At 36.4% G+C, this 20,275-nt stretch overlaps 1 long non-coding RNA gene across 2 annotated transcripts in view; it reads left to right on the forward strand.

Moving 5' to 3' along the window:
- Window positions 1-20,275, forward strand: part of LOC105482645 (uncharacterized) — a 180,122-nt gene that overhangs the window by 55,790 nt on the left and 104,057 nt on the right. For both annotated transcript variants that reach the window (XR_011609221.1, XR_987739.2), the window contains exon 3: window positions 4,183-4,374. This is a non-coding gene — a long non-coding RNA (uncharacterized lncRNA). The remainder of the gene's footprint in view (window positions 1-4,182; window positions 4,375-20,275) is intronic.

The raw sequence follows: 20,275 nt of genomic DNA on the forward strand, positions 1-20,275 counted from the left end.
CATGATGCCCTCTGACTTTTGCAGAATGGTGGCCCTAGCATAGCTGCTTCTTGCACAAGAGAGTGGTAGGCAGCACGTTGCACCCCATGAACTTTCCCCAATATTGTGCCAATGAATATGTTTCATTATATGGCAAAAGGGATATAATTAATGTTACTAATACACTCACTGTAAAATTACCCTAGATTATCTGGTTGGTACTAATATAACCACAGGAGCTCTTAATAACAGAGCTCTTTCTCTGGTGGCAGCCAAAGTGGAAGTCAGGGTTTCAGAACGTGAAAAGGATTCATCATGCTATTGTCAGAATGAAAGTGAATGGTCCACGTGTCAAGATAACAGAGACCTCAGTTTTAACAGCCAAAAGGAGCTAAAATCTGCCCACAATCTGAACAAGACTGAAAACAGTTTCTTCCTCAGAGACTCACGGTAAGATGCCAGTTCACCCACCAGTTTAATTTTGGTGTTGTGAGGCCCTGAGTCAATATACAAACAAATGAAAAGACATCTCATGCTCATGGATTGGAAGAATTAATATTTTTAATGACCATACTACACAAAGTAATCTATAGAGTCAATGCAGTCTCTGTCCTAATACCAATAACATTCTTCACAGAAATAAAATACAATCTTAAAATTTGTATGGTATCACAAAAGATCCCAAATAGCCAAAACAATCCTGAGCAAAAATAACAAAAGTATAGATAACACACTACCTAACATCAAAATGCACTACAAAGCTATAGTAACCAAAACAGCATAAAAACAGACATATAGACCAAGGGAACAGAATAGAGAACCCAGAAATGAATCCATTTATCTACAGCCAATTGATTTTTGACAAAGATGCCAAGAACACTCACTGGGGAAATTACAGTATTTTCAATAAGGAGTGCTGGGAAAACTGGATATCCATCTGCAAAAGAATGAAATTAGACCCCATCCTCACCTCTCACTCTTTATAAAAATCACCTCAAAATGATTAAAGATTTAAATGTAAGTCCTGAAACTATAAAATGACTAGAAAAAAACATGGGAAAAATGCTTCAAGACATTGTTCTAGATAAAGATTTTATGAATAGGATCTCAAAAGCAGAAACAACAAAAGCAAAAATAAATAAGTGGGATCATATTAAATAGAAAGGCTTCTGCAAAGGCTCAAAGTGAAACAATCAATGGAGTGAAAAAGTGACCTGCAGAATAGGAGAAAATATTTGTAAACTATTCAGCTAACAGGGAATTCTTATCCAGAAAAAAATGGGCAAATGATCTGAATGGACATTTCTCAAAAGAAGACATAAAAATTGCCAACAAATAAATAAAAAATGCTCAACATCACTAATCACCAGGGAAAGGTAAATAAAACCCACAATGAGCAATTATCTCACAGCAATTAGGATGGCTATTAACAAAAAGACAAAAAATAGCAAATGCTCACCAGGAACTAGAGAAAAGGGAATTTGTATACACTGTTGTGGAAATGTAAAGTGGTGCAACCACTATGGAGTACAATATGGAGATTTCTCAAAAACTACCAATAGAATAACATATGACCCAACAATCCCACTACTGAGCATTTATCCAAAAAAAAAAAAAAAAAAGGAAATCAGTATATTGAAAAGACATCTGCACTCCCATGTTTATTGAAGTACTAGTCATGATAGCCAAGATATGGAATCGTCCTAAGTGTCCAACAACAAACGAATGGGTAAAGACAATCTGGTATATATACACAATGGAATAGTATTCAGCAATAAAAGAGAATGAAATGCTGTCATTTGCAGTAGCATGGATGGAACCAGAGAATATTATGTTAAGTGAAATAAGCCAGGAACAGAGAGTTAAACACGACATGTTCTGATTTATATGTGGGAGCTAAAGAAAGTTAATCTCATAGAAGTAAAACATAGAATAGAGAATACAAGAGGCTGGGAAGGGTAGGGAGAAGTGAGAAATAGAAATTTGTTAAATGATTACAGCTAGGTAAGAATAAGTTATAATGTTCTATAGCACAGTATGATGACTATCGTTAATAATGACATATAATTTCAAATAGCAACAAGGAGGATACTGAATGTTCTCAACAAAAAGAAATGATAAATGTTTAAGTGATGGATATGCTAATTACCTTGATATGATCACTATGCATTACATGTATGAAAACATCATTATGTGACACCATAAATATGTACAAGTATTATATGTTAATTAAAAAATTAAAAATCCAGCTGAGTCCACTTGGACTTCTTATCTATAGAACTATGAGATAATACATGGGTGTTATTTTAAGCCAATATATTTGTGATAATTTGTTATGGCAAAAATAGAAAACTAAAGAAGTTTTGAAATGTAGACTGTAGCTATGAAGTCAAATGCCAAGCCAAAATTTGGAAGCTTCTGTTACCAAAAGGTAGTAGGAGAGAATGTGTACTAGTGGTAATCAGTGGACCCTCAACGGCCACGGTTTGCAAGATTGTGACCTCAGGTTACTCACCTGTGGAACTTTTTAAACAGACGATCTCTATATTTCCTTTTCTTGTGATCTGATGTTATGGTTACACTAAGGCTATACTATCTTTCTACGCAACTGTCCTACAAAGAATATCTGAGCAGTCATGCCACCTTCTGCTTGCTTCATAGAGAAACCTGCTCACTTTGGCTGGCTTGATTATTTTTCTCCCTTTGCTTTAACACTCCACAAACATGCTTAAGGAAAAGAATAAAAAAATTTAACAAAGATAAAAATAGCAGCCTTTATAATAATAACTAAAACAATAGGATGTCTTTCCTAAGCTGAGTGAGTTGGCATAATTTCTGTAGACTGAAGGGTGTTCTATTTTCAAAGATGAGGGTGGAATCCAGGATGATATTTTTAATATGGAGGTGATTCCAGTAAGGCTCTCCTTATGGCTGATTGTAGCTCCTGTGGCAAGGTCATTAGATACAGTAGTGGAAGAGGGAGGTAAAGTCAGAGGACAATGCAGGAGAGGAAAGGAGAAAGACAGAAGCTGTGTTAGGCTTTCAGCCAATCAGTCTTTTCACAAAAATAGAGAAAAGCTAAAATGTTTTGCCTGCATACAGAAGAAAAGAGTAGAATTAGAGTTACTAAGAAGACAAAAGAACTTTAGATCAAGTTCATTCCTTCTTCTCTTTTCCTCAAGTCTAGATTACAATGTTCATCTCTTTCAAAGGCACCTCTACCCCAATGACAAATTAAAAAAAAAAAAAAAAAAAAAAAAAAAAAAACAGATGAGAAGAAAATAAAAAAACAAGAAAAAAGAGATAAAAAGTTTAAATTAAGAGCAGCAGAATGAAAAAGAATATAAAGGACAATATATTTCTCATTAGATTGTATATAGATGAATATTTTATTCCAAGGCATTATAAGTAACTGATTGTTTTTAGAAGTAGGTAAGTCTGCTCTCAAAAGCTGCAACCAGTGGTATAATGGATCTCCAGCATATGGTAACAAATGATTAAGTGATAATGTTTCAGGCTGTGAACTTTACCAACACTAGCTTTTGATTTTGTTTTTGTTCCATTTAAAATCTTGTAAGATGTTAATTTCCTCTGATAAAGGTTTACTTAAGAAATAAAACTCATTAAGCTCTAAAAGACTCATAAAAATTCACGTTTACCTTCCCCCTGAAATGCTAACTAAATTTCAAGTAATGCAATAAAGTAAAATTAAGCTTTTTTATTTTCGAGTATCTTGGCAATTGACAGGTTTGGAGTTAATTTTGTCTGTTTAATTTTTCTCCCAAAGCATTCAATGAGTCAGAAATTTATTTAAGAAAACATGACCCTCTATAATTTTACGTTGAACCTACCATTTAAGAATTCTGAAGAGCTTCAGACTTATGAAAGTTTAACTTTTTACCGTTTTAGATATATTTTTAAAACAAATCACAAGGGTCTTTTAGTTACAAGGTGGTACAAGAGTTAGAAGAGGTTTTAAAAAATAACTTTCCGTGTTTTTATGAGAATTAGGACTGGATATTTGTATAAAATCCACTGAGGAGACCAGTCATGGGTTGAATTGTATGCCCTCAAAGATGATGAAGTCTTAATCTGTAGTACCCATGAAGGTAGTCTTTGGAAACTGGGTCTTTGCACATGATCAAGTTAAGATAAGGTCATTAGGATGTGCTCTATCTAATACGTCTGTGTTCTTATATATAGGAAGAAATTTGGACCCAGAAACAGACATGTGTGGAGGGAAAGTCACGTGAAGACATGGAGAGAATGCCATCTATAGCTGAAAAAATCCTGAGACTAAAGGAGGTAGGAGAGAGGCAGGAAACAGATGTACCCTCACAGCCCTCAGAAGAAACCAACCCAGGTGCACCTTAAATTTGGACTTCTAGACTCCAGGTGTGTAAGACAATAACTTTCTGTTGTTTAACCCATTCATTTTTTGACACTTTGTTAGAAATCTCTTGGAGACAATGACAAGACCCAAGGCAACTAGTATACGGTAAGGTAGTCTGTCACTCTTTACATATGCTTTAGGAAATTGTGGCAATGGCCTTTCTCTATGCCCCAGAGATTCTCCTGAATTTGAGAACACCAGTGGAGTTCCTCCCAAAACATTTATAGCTGGATTGGCTCCATTATTGGTATTCAAAAGGAACTTCCTGTGAAATAACTGGAATCCTCATCCTTCATTCCACTATTCTTCCCTATTCCCTTCATTTCCCTTCATTTTTTTCCTCTTTCATATGCACACACAAAACATCCTCACAGGACATGATCCATATTTCATTGGAAGAAGATGGTACTTTTACCTATCTCCTTGTGTAGAGCTGAAAACTCAACTATCTCCTGGAAAGAAACTTGTGTTAAATAATTAGGGATCCACTTTACCTCACAGATATTTTCTTCTGCTCAATAAAAGTAGATGTAAAAAACAGGCAGAATTAATATGTTCTTAAATTAGAAATGCTCAAAATAAGAAAGACATCAGTTGTTCCTAAGTTAATTAAAAATACATCACAAGTTTAGTTTTTCTGTAACTATAAAAATTGACTCTAAAAAGCTTATTGAAAAAATCTAAGTAAGTAAGAATATCCAGGGAAACTGAAAAAGAAGAGCCATACATTCAAATTACCACAAACTTAATGGCTTAAGGCAACACAAGTTCATTATCTCACAGTTGTTATAGTGCAGAATTCCAGGTATAACTAGGTTTTCTGCTCATGTGTCATGGGTTGAACTCAATGTGTTGGCTGGGCTGTGACATCTGGAGCTTGGGGTCTTCATCCAAGCACCTTTAGGATGTTGGCAGAATTCGCTTTTTTGCAGTTGTGGGACTGAGGTCTCCATTTTATTGGGAGTTGTGAGCTGGTGGTTGCTGTCAGCAAGTAACGATTGTTTACTTTCCTTGTCATGTGTCCCTCTATCTTTAAAACCTTTAAAACCGGCCATGGAGAATCTCCTCTTTCAAGGGCTCAACTGGTTAGATCAGGCCTTCCTAGGATAATTCTTAAGGCAAATGTGCCTTATAATGTAAACTAATCAGAAGAGTGATATTCTATTACAGTCACCAGTTCCTCCCACACTCAAAGGCTAAGGAATTATACAAAGGCATGGGTCATTGGTGGTCATCTCAGAATTCTGCCTACCACAAAGCAAAAGGTTATTGATTACAAGACATTTTATAATGGCAGAAATATAGCCACAAATAATACCATGCAGCTACAACAGAGTACAAAGATGTTCTCAATGTATTGATATAGAAAGATACATTATTAAATGAAAAAACTGCCAAGAGCGAAACAGCATATCAGTTGTTTATTTTTGTGTAAGACTTGAATAAAAGGGTTTAAGGTTATTTATTTTAATTTGGAGACATCTGCATGAAGAAACACCTAAAAGATATCCAAGAAAGTCATTAACTACTGGGTATAGTTGAGGGGATAGGTGGGCATTGAGGAGATAGAGTCAGGGATGGGAGTAAAGGCTTTCAATGTGTGCTTTTAAAAAAATTTTAGTTATTGAACAACTTAAATGTATTGTCTATTATAGCTAGAATTTAAGGAACAAGGCAAATATTTATTTATACTTAATGTGCTGGTTGAGAAGTAAAACAATTATTAGAGCTCAACTCCTGTTCTAAAGTAGCAGACAGTGTGTTATGGTCAAAAGTCAAATCCAAAATTGACTACCATTCAAATAAAAGAGAAATGTCATAACAGAAAGAAAGCAAACCACTTAGTGGATTTTAAAAGAGAAAGCAGTTCTACCAAGTGCCTGTAAACCCAGTTCTTTAGTTGGATATATCCTTTTGCTCAGTCAGGCTGCCTGCCAGAAAGGGCAGTTTGGATCATTGTCTATCGATCCATGTAATTCAAGCTTTCTCATTTAAAGAACTAAGAGAAGCATTACATCCCTCAAATTTCATTAGACATCATTGGATCATTGATTTCCACATATCGATTAGAAGGCAATAGATAGTCTGCATGATTTAAAAAATAACTTCTTGTAAACCATTAGTCTGTGTGAAAGTCAAAAAATGGAAAGCGTTTTCTTTATTCTTGTTCTGATTGCTACACAAAGAAGAGTTGCTGATAAAATGTAAACAAGGCATGCTTATCAGACAATTAGACTACCCAAACTCTTTTTTTTCTACTTTTTCAACGATCATTACTATAACTTGAATTTTCTTATGTTATTTTAAAGTCTCTGTATTCATTTCTATTTTGATAAGAAGCAAAATAAGTCCATTGGATTTTTATGTGGCTTGCTTCCACATTTCACTGGAAACTCTGTTCAAATATCAGTTCCACAGTGAGGGCTTCCCTAAAATAACCCCATTTCCCAACAGCCTACCCCATTACTCTGTTTTGTTGTGCTGTGGTTTGTTTTCTTCCTTTTTTTCCTTTATAGGAACCACCTTTAAAACAATGGCATTTGTATGCTCCCATGCTTATTGTCCATCTCCTCCACAACGTACAATACACTCCCTGAACAGAACCGGGACTTTCTTCTGTTTACAGTTGTGTCCAACATGACTAGATGAGTGTTTGGCTTAATAGGCATTACATATATATATTTATATATTATTAATTGTATATAATTAATAACCAATTTATTGAAGAATAAACTCTATTCACTGCCATCAAATGCGCTCTTATTAATTCCTATTTTCCCTTTCCTTAGGGAAGGGAACAAAAGCTCAGTGCTTCCTCTCTGTCTTACAAGAAGTGCTCCTTTCTGGAAGTGTCATGAGGGCAAGTCATCAGGTCACTGCCTGGCAAATGTCCAAAGCAAAATAAAATGCTAGTTTTCTTTTCTTGCAGAGTGATATACTAATATATATATATACACACACACACACACACACACACACACATATATATATATTTGTTCTGTGTCCCCAGTTCCTGGCACAAAGCTCTTTAAAACCTTACAGCTTACTGTTTTTGTGTAGTAATGAAATGACTCTTGAGAGGCTCTAGATAGCTTCAGAGCAATGGCTGCTCTCCAGAAAAACCAACCATGTGATTAGAGGTTTGGAGCTTTCAGGCCTATTCTCAACCTCCAGGGATGAGAGAGGGATGGCGATTGAGTTCAGTTGCCATTGACCAATGATTTAATTTAATCATGGCTAAGTAATGAGACCTTTATTTATTAACAATGGCAGGAATGGAGAGCTTCCAGGTTGATGAACACATCAATGTGCTTGGAGGGTGGTGTGCATGGAGAGGCATGGAAGCTCTGTACCCCTTTCCCAATACTTTGCCCTACACAGCTCTTCCATTTGGCTGTTCCTGAGTTGTATCCTTTATAATAAACTAGTAATCATAGATAAAGTGCTTTCCTGAGTTCTGTAAGTTATTCTAGTGAATTGTTGAACCTGAGGAGAGTGTTGGGGGAACCCCCAAATTTGTAGTCGGTGGATGTACTGTGGATAGCCTGAGCAACCCCTTTGCAGCTGGCATCTGAAGAAGGGGTAGTTCTCTGGAACCGACCCCTTAACCTGTGCAGTCTGCTCTAGTTCTGTGTAGATAGTGTCAGAATTGAATTGAGTTGTGGAATCCTCAGTTGGTGTTGGAAGTTTGGAGAATTGATTGTTTTTGGAAACACACAGCATTTGGTGTCACAAAAAGTGCACTTGTAGGCAGCCCAGTCTCTGTGAGCAGTTTTTCCTGCAGGAGCTCCTTACCTGCCTGTGGAAGTACCCCCTTCCCATTGCATCCTTTCTCTAATTAGATAACTTTTACTTGTAGAAATTCCTCAAAATTCTCCCTAGGCTTCTACTTGAATAGGTCAGACAGGGTGGTTGTGTAAGGATATTCGTTAGGTAGTCCTGGAGGCATATGTTTGACTAGTTACTTTTGAGTGAACTTTAAGGTTTGAGCTGCAATTCCAAGTTAACATAAAAGGTTCCAATCTCCAATCTGAAATGAACAAGCGAGTGTTGAGACTTCTTATTGTGTATATATTGGTCAAAGTTGATTGACCAATTTCATAAGGTCCTGAAAGATGTTTACTCAGGAGAGAGTCAAGAATCATTCTAGTACCCACTACACTTCTGACTGATATATGAAAGACCGTCTCTTGCATTCTCTAATTTTCATCTTTGGAATCTTGTAACTAAATGAATTATAATTAACTCACAATAAAAGACAAATATTATTTTGTTTTTAAAAACAGTTACAAAAATAAAACCCATTGACAGGGTAAAGATTTAAACCAAATTTGGGATTACATATTAATTCCAACTGAATATTAAATTATCATTTTGGAAGCAAATGTAAAAAAGGTACAGATACTGTTACTTCAGTCTTTTTGTCTCAATAAGAGGAGACCTGCCCTGTTTCACCAGAATTGATAAATACCTTAAAGGAGTTTGTAGTCTGATTTATTTTATGAGACACTAAAGATAAGGATGAAAAGATTATAAAGGATACAACTCGGTTTTAATAGTAGTTTCACAGAGGGAAAAAAGGAGAATGTTAAAACAGGGCAGAAGGCCATGACAGGCAAGGGTTAATTTGCACACCCCTTCACTTAAAGAATAAACTGTGTTCTAACTACAACAAAGATTTGCTTTTTCCTCTGGCAGTGAGATAAACAATATTAAAACAATTGCAGCTTGCCAAATGTGACACTGAGTAACTGACAAGCCATAACTAGTTCCGCAAGCCATAACTACAGCTTTGATTGGACAAGAGACTGATTTCAGTAACTTTCTCCTTACAAACCACTGGCCATGGACTGGTTCTGGCTGGTTCACAGAGGCTGTGCATTTGAGTGCCTTCATGTTACTGCTTCATCTTCTGGTATATAGGGCTGAATTATAATGCATTAAAGTGTTAGGTTTCCACCCCAAAGTGAGCATGAGACATGTGTAACATGCATGTTTGCTTACTACACCTGTGCACATCCTCCCTCTTTGTGAATACTCATAGCTTCTACTATAATCTGCTGAATATTTATACTTGGCCAACTCATTCAATGTAAATTCTTTTTCCACTCCCCATCCTCAAAGTGCTTGCTTTTGGTCTCTGCCCATTCCTAGCCCGTCAAGATGGCCAACTTACAGGCTGGAACACTTTATAAGAATTAAAATCTCCTTTCCAAATTTATGAACCTCATTATTTTAAGTCAATCATCATAACAAATGATATCATAAAAGAGTGTTTGATATACTCCAGGCATTATATGAGGCACTTTACATGTGTGATCAAATTTGATATTCATAGAATGTTGTGTGGTAGTAGTTATTATTGCAATGTATAAATGAGATACCTTATTGAAATGTAGGGAAAAGATACCTCATTTTGCAGAGGTTCACAAAAATTATGCAGTTTCCTCAAGATCACATAGCTGATAGCTGTCAGAACCAGGATCTAGGATTACGTCTTTCCGATTCTGCATCCGTAGTGTACACCAGTGATTGCCAAGTGATTGTCAGTGACATTGTACTGGTCCATGAATAATTTCTACTCATTAATAGTAAAATAAGAACAATATTTTGAGTGTTCTAGAAAACTAAATTTATTTAATTTAATTTGAAAGGCTGTCTTTTATCCTGAAGTTGTGTCCTCCCTACTCTTTGGTCTTTATTTTGAAATATGAAGTGATCATGATGATAATAAATTGAGTTTTTTGTTTCTTTAGAGGATCTTCACTTAGCGAGAAAAGACAGAACCTTTTGTGAGTTTCCAATACGAAAAATAAAGTTACCTGTAAAACCTAAATATGTGAAAATTAAAGCTGTATATACTCCCTTGTTAATGGAAAGTCTTTATATATTCTATTGACCCCTCAAATATGGCACTACCTTATGAACATCTTTAATCCTCCTACTTGTCCCTCTTACACTTGGCCAGCAAACGTCCAGTCCTGGTTAAATCATCTGTCTATATAGTGTCTGCTCCAGAGGCATTAAAATTTTCTCAGAAAAGGTTTAAAAGTCCTACAAGTATTACATTTTAAATTCATATTCACATAATTCAAATAGACTCCCAGTACTGCTTGGCAGCCATTATGCACTCCCTTACCCTCTCTCCAAGTGAAGATTTCATAGCATCAGCTCTTCCCTAAAACATCTCACACCCTTCCCCAACTCTCAGTTTTAAGGAATGTCTCCTCCTCATAATTCTTGGAGAAAAATATCAGAAGGAAACACCCTCTCAGTACCAATCTTTTTTTAGAAAAAATTTTTACTTTAAGTTCTGGATACATGAGCAGAACGTGAAGGTTTTTTACATATGTATACATGTGCCATGGTGGTTTGCTGCACCTATCAATCCATCATCTGGGTTTTAATCTCCACATGCATTAGCTATTCATCCTAATGCTCTCCCTCCCCTTGCCCCCCACCCCCTGCCAGGACCCAGTGTGTGGTGTTCCCCTCCCTGTGTCCACATGTTCTCATTGTTCAACTCTCACTTAGGAGTGAGAACATGTGGTGTTTGCTTTTCTGTTCCTGTGTTAGTTTGCTGAGAATGATGGCTTCCAGTTTCATCCATGTCCCTGCTAAAGACAGGATTTTATTATTTTTTTATGGCTTCATAGTATTCCATGGTGTATATGTACCATGTTTTCTTTATCCAGTCTATAATTGGTGGACATTTGGGTTGCTTCCAAGTCTTTGCTATTGTGAACAGTTCCACAATAAATATATGTGTGCATGTGTCTTTATAGTAGAATGATTTATAATCCTTTAGGTATATACCCCGTAATGGTATTGCTGGGTCAAATGGTATTTCTGATTCTAGATCCTTGAGGAATCGCCACACTGTCTTCCACAATAGTTGAACTAATTTACACTGCCACCAACAGTGTAAAAGTTCCTGTTTCTCCACAGCCTCACCAGCACCTATTGTTTCCTGACTTTTTAATAATTGCCATTCTGACTGGCATGGGATGGTATCTCGTAGTGGTTTTGATTTGCATTTCTTTAATGATCAGTGATGATGAGTTTTTTTTCATATGTTTTTGTTGACTGCATAAATGGCTTTTTTGACAAGTGTCTGTTCATATCCTTTGCCCACTTTTGGATGAGGTTGTTTGTTTTTTTCTTGTAAATTTATTTACATTTCTTATAGTTTCTGGATATTAGACTTTTGTCACCTGGGTAGATTGCAAAAATTTTCTCCCATTGTGTAGGTTGCCTGTTCATGCTGATGATAATTTCTTTTGCTGTGCAGAAGCTCTTTAGTTTACTTAGATTCCATTTGTCAATTTTGCCTTTTGTTGCAAAGGCTTTTGGTGTTTTAGTCATAAAGTCTTTGCCCATGACTATGTCCTGAATGGTATTGCCTAGGTTTTCTTCTAGGGTTTTAATGGTTTGGGATTTACATTTAAGTCTTTTATCTATCTTGAGTTAATATTTGTATAAGGTATAAGGAAGAGGTCCAGTTTCAGTTTGTGGCATATGGCTAGCCAGTTTTCCCAGCACCATTTATCATAGGAAATCCTTTCCCCATTGCTTGTTTCTGTCAGATTTGTCAAAGATTATATGGTGGTTTTTTTGAAAAAAAAAAATTAACAAAATATATAGACTGCTAGCTAGATTAATAAAGAAAGGAAGAGAGAAGAATCAAATAGATGAAATTAAAAATGATGAAGGGGATAGCACCACTGATTCCACAGAAATACTGACTACCATCAGAGAATACTGTAAACACCTCTATGCAAATAAACTAGAAAATTTAGAAGAAATGGATAAATTCCTGGACACATGCACTCTCCCAAGACTAAACCAGGAAGAAGTCGAATCCCAGCATAGACCAATAACAAGTTCTGAAATTAAAGCAATAATTAATAGCCTACCAACCAAAAAAAAAAAAGCACAGGACCAGATGGATTCACAGCCAAATACTACCATAGGTACAATGAGGATCTGGTACCATTCCTTCTGAAAGTATTCCAAACAACTGAAAAAGAGGGACTCCTCCTTAACTCATTTTATGAGGACAGCATCATCCTGATTCCAAAACCTGGCAGAAAACTTCATACCAACATCCGTGATGAACATCAATGTGAAAGTCCTCAATAAAATACCGGCAAATCGAACCCAGCAGCACATCAAACAGCTTATCCACAACAGTCAAGTCAGCTTCATCCCTGGGATGCAAAGCTGGTTCAACATACACAAGTCAATTAATGTAATCCATCACATAAACAAAACCAATGACAAAAACCACACAATGATCTCAATAGATACAGAAAAACTTCCGATAAAATTCAACATTGCTTCATGCTAAAAACACTCAATACACTAGGTTTGATGGAACATATCTGAAAATAACATTTATGACAAACCCATAGCCAATATCATACTGAATGGGCAAAAGCTGGAAGCATTCCCTTTGAAAACCAGCACAAGACAAAAACACCCCCTCTCACCACTCCTATTCAACATAGTATTGGAAGTTCTGGCCAGGGCAATCAGAGAAAATAAAGAAATAAATAGTATTCAGATAGGAAGAGAGAAAGTCAAATTGTCTCTGACTACAGTTGACATGGTTGTATATTTAGAAAACCCCATAGTTTGAGCCCAAAAACTCCTTAAGCTGATAAACAACTTCAGCAAACTCTCAGGATCCAAAATCAATGTGTAAAAATCACAAGCATTCCTAAACACCAATAACAGAGAGGCAGAGAGCCAAATCGTGAGTGAACTCCCATTCACAATTGCTACAAAGAAAATTAAATACCTAAGAATACAACTTACAAGGGATGTTAAGGATATCTTCAAGGAGAACTACAAACCACTGCTCAAGGAAATAAGAGAGGACACAAACAAATGGAAAAACATTTCATGTGATAGGAAGAATTAATGTCATGAAAATGGCCATACTGCCCAAAGTAATTTATAGATTCAATGCTATTCCCATCAAACTTCCATTGACTTTCTTTGCAGAATTAGAAAAAAAAAAAAAACTACTTTAAATTTCATATGGAACCCAAAAAGATCCCCTATGGCCAAGACAATCTTAAGCAGAAAGAACAAAGCTGGAGGTATCATGCTATCTGATTTCAAACTGTACTACAAGGCTACAGTAACCAAAACAGCATGATACTGGTACCAAAACAAATATATAGAGCAATGGAATAGAACAGAGACCTCAGAAATAACACCACACACCAGTACCAATCTCATCAGCTCATCTGTCTGCTTCACACTCTTTGTTTTCCTTCTGTTACAAGGGATGACATAGCCCTGTTCCAGTCACAGTCCACCCCTTCCATAAACACCCAGGATCCTATTGCCCCTCACTTTCTCAAAAATTCCAGTCTTTAAATCATCATATTTGTTTTGTATTACCAACATCAGTATATAAATGCAACATTATCATTGGCATTCAAATATGCCTTAATATCCTGAATCTTAATGTGATCTTTCTTTGAGGTCATGTCCCACTTCAGTTGTATCCTCCTTTTTCTGCTCATCTTTCATAGCAAAAATTTTTGAAACAGTTATCCATGTAACTGCTCTCTATTCTACCAGTTTTTAATCCTCACCTCAACTCATATTGAGGGTTCAACATGGGTTCTTTTCTATTTTCCTAAGTGTTAGCTGGTCTGGGAAATAAAGGGAAAGAGTACAAAAGAGAGAAATTTTAAAGCTGGGTGTCCGGGGAAGACATCACATGTCAGCAGGTTCCGTGATGCTCCCTGAGCCATAAAACCAGAAAGTTTTTATTAGCAATTTTCAAAAGGGGAGGGAGTGTACGAATAGGGTGTGGGTCACAGAGATCACATGCTTTAAGGTAATAAAATATCACAAAGCAAATGGAGGCAGGGCAAGATCACAGGACCACAGGACGAGGCGAAATCAAAATTGCTAATGAAGTTTTGGGCATGCATTGTAATTGATAACATCTTATCAGGAGACAGTGTTTTAGAGCAGACAATCTGTCTGACCAAAATTTATTAGGCGGGAATTTCCTCATCCTAATACTCCTGGGAGCGCTACAGGAGACCAGGGCTTTTTCATCCCTTCGTCTTCGACAGTAAAAGACAGCCATCCCCAAAGGAGTCATTTCAGAGGCCTACCCTCAGGGGCCGTTCTCTTTCTCAGGGATGTTCTTTGCTGAGAAAAAGAATTCAGCAATATTTCTCCTATTTGCTTTTGAAAGAAGAGAAATATGGCTCTGTGCCACCCAGCTCAGTAGCAGTCAGAGTTTAAGGTTATCTCCCTTGTTTCCTGAACCTTGTTCTTATCTTGTTCTTTTTCAAGGTGCCCAGATTTTATATTGTTCAAGCACACATGCTCTACAAACAATTTGTGCAGTTAACGCAATCATCACAAGGTCCTGAGGTGATATTCATCCTCAGCTTATGAAGATGATGGGATTAAGAGATTAAAGTGAAGACAGGCATAGGAAATCGCAAGAGTATTGACTGGGGAAGGGATAAATGTCCATAAAATCTTCACAATTTATGTTCAGAGACTGCAATAATGACAGGTGTAAGAAATTATAAAAGTATTAATTTGGGGAACTAATAAATATCCATAAAATCTTCACAATTTATGTTCAGAGACTGCAATAATGACAGGTGTAAGAAATTATAAAAGTATTAATTTGGGGAACTAATAAATATCCATAAAATCTTCACAATTTATGTTCGTCTACCATGGCTTCAGCCAGTCCCTCCATTCAGGGTCCCTGACTTCCCACAACAAACTTACTTTAATCAAACTTCCTTAGTTACTACTCTACTAAAACTGTTCATAGCATGGTCTCTAATAACCACTAGTTTGCCAAAGTCTGAGGTTCGTTTTTCTCTTTTATTTTACTAGATTTCAGCAAGTTTGATAGAGTAAATGATTCCCTTGCCCTTGAAACCTTATCTTATGTTTTCTATAATACTAAGTTCTTTTGGCTTTAATTTCCCTAACTAGTTACCTCTGCTTCTGTTTTGCTATCTTCAATACCTTTCTTAATCTCTAAATATTGATATTATGACAATCTTGTTTCTGGGAATCTTTGTTTTTTAATTGCTACTCTTTTCTTAGATCATTTTATCCAGATTTATGCTTTGAAATTTAGTCTCTGCTGGGGCATACTAAACCCATTAGTTTCATCTCATTTTTTTTCTCTGAACTCCAGCCTCTTGGACCCAACACTATGTGACTTATCCATTTGAAAGAAGTATCTCAATTATTAAGTGTTTAAAACAGAGTTCTTGATCCTCCAATCCAACATTTATGTTTCCCTGTCTTTTCCATCTAAGTGAATGTCATTACCATTTAGTAGCTCAGCCTCAAAACATGACAGTCAATCTTTATTCTTCTTTCTTCTACCTCCAATATGGCATATAGAATGTCACTATGTTTACTGTAGACCTAAAATTGTGTACTCTTTTCCTCGTTAATGCTACCATCTAGTCTTCTGTTGACAACTGAAATTACTTTTTATGTGGCTTTAGCATTTTCATTCTGCTCCTTTTCTCCCAACCTGTACCCAGTCTCTATATGATATGCTCAGGGACTTCTGAAATCACATTCTATTTCTCGCCTGCTTGAAAATCTTCAATTATACACAATAACCCTCAGAATAAAATCCTAACTCTTATTTACAAAGGCCTGTCTGATAAAATTCCTGCTGATCTCTCTGACCTCATCTCATTTTATGATCCACTGTGCTCACTAAGTAAGATCTTGGACTATTTTTTCTGAAATATTTTTCCTAGATTTTCAAGAGGTTGACTCAAACTCAGTCTTGGTTCAAATGCCTCTTCCTTAGAAAAAAAAATTTTTTTCTGATTATACAACCTGAAATAACTCCATAACACATCACACCATTTTATTTTTATCCTAGCATTTGTCATTTCCTCATTTACTCTGTACATTTGTTTATTTTTGTTTCTATAGTGGAATGTAAGCTCCATGAAAAAAAAATTGATCATGTCTGTTCATTCTTTGCTATATTCATAGTGCTCAAAGCACATGGACACATAGAGGGGAACAACAGACACTGGGGCCTGTTGGAGGATAGAAGGTGGGAGGAGGAATAGGATCAGGAAAGATAACTGGTGAGTACTAAGCTTAATAGCTGGGTGAAGAAATAATCTATACAACAAACCCCCATGACACAAATTTAGCTATATAACAAATTTGCCCATGTACTTCTGATCTTAAATTTTTTTTTTATTTGATTTTGTCTTTAAGGAGCAGGATTTGAAAATCAGTGGGCTTTCTATAAATTCTCATGGAGTAAATAAGTGAATGACCAGATGAATGCTTATCATTCACGTACATTACAGTAAAAATATTGAGAACACCTTGAAATAAATGGAAGTGTAATATCAATTATAAGCATACCTCAGAGATACTATAGGTTTGATTCTCCACCACTGTAATTAAGTAAATATCTCAACAAAGTGAGTCACACCCATTTTTTTGGTTTCTATGATCATATAAAAGGTGTGTTTACACTATAGTGTAGTATATGAAGGGTGTAATAGCATTATTTCTAAAAATATGATGTACATACCTTAATTTTAAAAATTGATTGCTAAAATGCTAATGATCACTGAGCCTTCAGTAAGTTATACTCCTTTTACTGGTGGGGGTCTTGCCTCAGTGTTTATGATTGCTAACTGATCAAAGGAATGGTTGCTGAAGGTTGGGGTAGCTGTGGCAATTTCTTAAATTAAGACAATAATAAAGGTAGCCACATTGATTGACTTTTCCTTTCATGAAAGATTTCTCCATAGCATGCACTGCTGTTTGATAGTATTTTATCAACAGTAGAAGTGTTTCCAAAAGTTGAAGGCAATTCTTTGAAACCCTGCCTCTGCTTTATCAACTAAGATTGTGTAATCTTCTAAATCCCTTGTTGTCATTTCAACAATGTGCATAGCATCCTCACAAAGAGTAGATTCCATCTCAAGAAACAACTGTTTTTGCTCAATTATAAGAACTCCTCATCTTTTCAAGTTTGATCATGACATTGAAGTGATTCAGGAGCATCTTCGTGCTCCACTTCTAATTCTAGTTTTCTTCCCATTTCCATAAATCTGAAGTTACTTTATACAAAGAAGTGTTGATTTCCTCAAAGGAATCGCTTTCTTCCAAACTCCTGTTAATGTTAATATTTTGCTTTCCTCTCATGAATCACAAATGCTCTTAATGACATGTAGAGTGATAAATCCTTTCCAGAAGATTTTCAATTTATCTTGCTCAGATCTATAAGAGAAATCACTATCAATGGCAGGTACAGCTTAGGATGTGAAAGAAAATTACTCCTTTATCCATGGATGAGCTACACAATAGATGTTGTTAGCAGGCATCAAAACAACATTTATATCCTTGTACATCTTCATAGAGCTCTTAGGTGGCAAGGTGAATTGTCAATGAGCAGTAATATTTTGAATGGAGTGTTTTTTCTTAGCAGTAGGTCTTAACAGTGGGCTGAAAATATTCAGTAAACTATACTCTAAATAGATGGGCTGTCATCCAGGCTTTGTTGTTCCATTGTTAGAGTACTGGCAGAGTAGATTTAGCATAATTCTCAAGAGCCCTAGGATTTTCAAAATAACAAATGAGCATTGGCTTTAACTTAAAGTCACCATCTGCTTTAGCCCCTTACAAGAGAGTCAGGCTGTCCTTTGAAGCTTTGAAGCTTGGCATTGACTTCTCCTGTGTAGCTATGAATGTCCTAGATGGCATCTTCTTCCAAAGAAGGCTATTTGTCTACATTGTTGTCTACATTTGTTGTTTAGTATAGTCCTTTTCATCAATGATCTTAGCTATATCTTCTGGATAACTTACTGCAATTTCTACATCAGCACTTGCTGCTTCACCTTGCACTTTCATGTTGTGGAGATGACTTCTTTCCTTAAATGTCATGAACCAATCTCTGGTAGCTTCCAACTTTTCTTCTTCAGATTTCTGACCTCTCTCAGCCTTCATAGAATTGAAGAGAGTTAAGGCTTTGTTCTGGTTTTTGATTAAGAAAATGTTGTGACTAGTTTCATCATCTATCTAGTCCACTAAAAGTTTCTCCATATTGGCAATAAGGCTGTTTCCCTTTTCTATGATTTATTTGTTCACTGGAGTGCAATTTTACTTCTTTTCAAGAACTTTTTATTTGCATTCACAACTTGACTAACTATTTGGCACAAGACTCCTAGCTTTTGCCCTGTCTCAGCTTTCCACATACCTTCATCACTAATGTAAATCATTTCTAGCTTTTGATTTTTTTTTTTTAATTATACTTTAAGTTCTAGGGTACATGTGCATAACGTGCAGGTTTGTTACATATGTATACTTGTGCCATGTTGCTGTGCTGCACCCATCAACTCGTCAGCACCCATCAACTCGTCATTTACATCAGGTATAACTCCCAATGCAATCCCTCCCCCCTCCCACCTCCCCCCTCCCCATGATAGGCCCCAGTGTGTGATGTTCCCCTTCCCGAGTCCAAGTGATCTCATTGTTCAGTTCCCACCTGTGAGTGAGAACATGCGGTGTTTGGTTTTCTGTTCTTGTGATAGTTTGCTAAGAATGATGGTTTCCAGCTGCATCCATGTCCCTACAAAGGACACAAACTCATCCTTTTTGATGGCTGCATAGTATTCCATGGTGTATATGTGCCACATTTTCTTAATCCAATCTGTCACTGATGGACATTTGGGTTGATTCCAAGTCTTTGCTATTGTGAATAGTGCTGCAATAAACATACGTGTGCATGTGTCTTTATAGCAGCATAATTTATAATCCTTTGGGTATATACCCAGTAATGGGATGGCTGGGTCATATGGTACATCTAGTTCTAGATCCTTGAGGAATCGCCATACTGTTTTCCATAATGGTTGAACTAGTTTACAATCCCACCAACAGTGTAAAAGTGTTCCTATTTCTCCACATCCTCTCCAGCACCTGTTGTTTCCTGACTTTTTAATGATCGCCATTCTAACTGGTGTGAGATGGTATCTCATTGTGGTTTTGATTTGCATTTCTCTGATGGCCAGTGATGATGATGATGAGCATTTTTTCATGTGTCTGTTGGCTGTATGAATGTCTTCTTTTGAGAAATGTCTGTTCATATCCTTTGCCCACTTTTTGATGGGGTTGTTTGCTTTTTCCTTGTAAATTTGTTTGAGTTCTTTGTAGGTTCTGGATATTAGCCCTTTGTCAGATGAGTAGATTGCAAAAATTTTCTCCCATTCTGTAGGTTGCCTGTTCACTCTGATGGTAGTTTCTTTTGCTGTGCAGAAGCTCTTTAGTTTAATGAGATCCCATTTGTCAATTTTGGCTTTTGCTGCCGTTGCTTTTGGTGTTTTAGACATGAAGTCTTTGCCCATGCCTATGTCCTGAATGGTACTACCTAGGTTTTCCTCTAGAGTTTTTATGGTATTAGGTCTAACATTTAAGTCTCTAATCCATCTTGAATTAATTTTCGTATAAGGAGTAAGGAAAGGATCCAGTTTCAGCTTTCTACTTATGGCTAGCCAATTTTCCCAGCACCATTTATTAAATAGGGAATCTTTTCCCCATTTCTTGTTTCTCTCAGGTTTGTCAAAGATCAGATGGCTGTAGATGTGTGGTGTTATTTCTGAGGACTCTGTTCTGTTCCATTGGTCTATATCTCTGTTTTGGTACCAGTACCATGCTGTTTTGGTTACTGTAGCCTTGTAGTGTAGTTTGAAGTCAGGTAGCGTGATGCCTCCAGCTTTGTTCTTTTGACTTAGGATTGTCTTGGAGATGCGGGCTCTTTTTTGGTTCCATATGAACTTTAAAGCAGTTTTTTCCAATTCTGTGAAGAAACTCATTGGTAGCTTGATGGGGATGGCATTGAATCTA

This window comes from Macaca nemestrina, chromosome 1, assembly GCF_043159975.1.
Source record: "Macaca nemestrina isolate mMacNem1 chromosome 1, mMacNem.hap1, whole genome shotgun sequence".
Taxonomy (NCBI): Eukaryota; Metazoa; Chordata; class Mammalia; order Primates; family Cercopithecidae; genus Macaca; species Macaca nemestrina.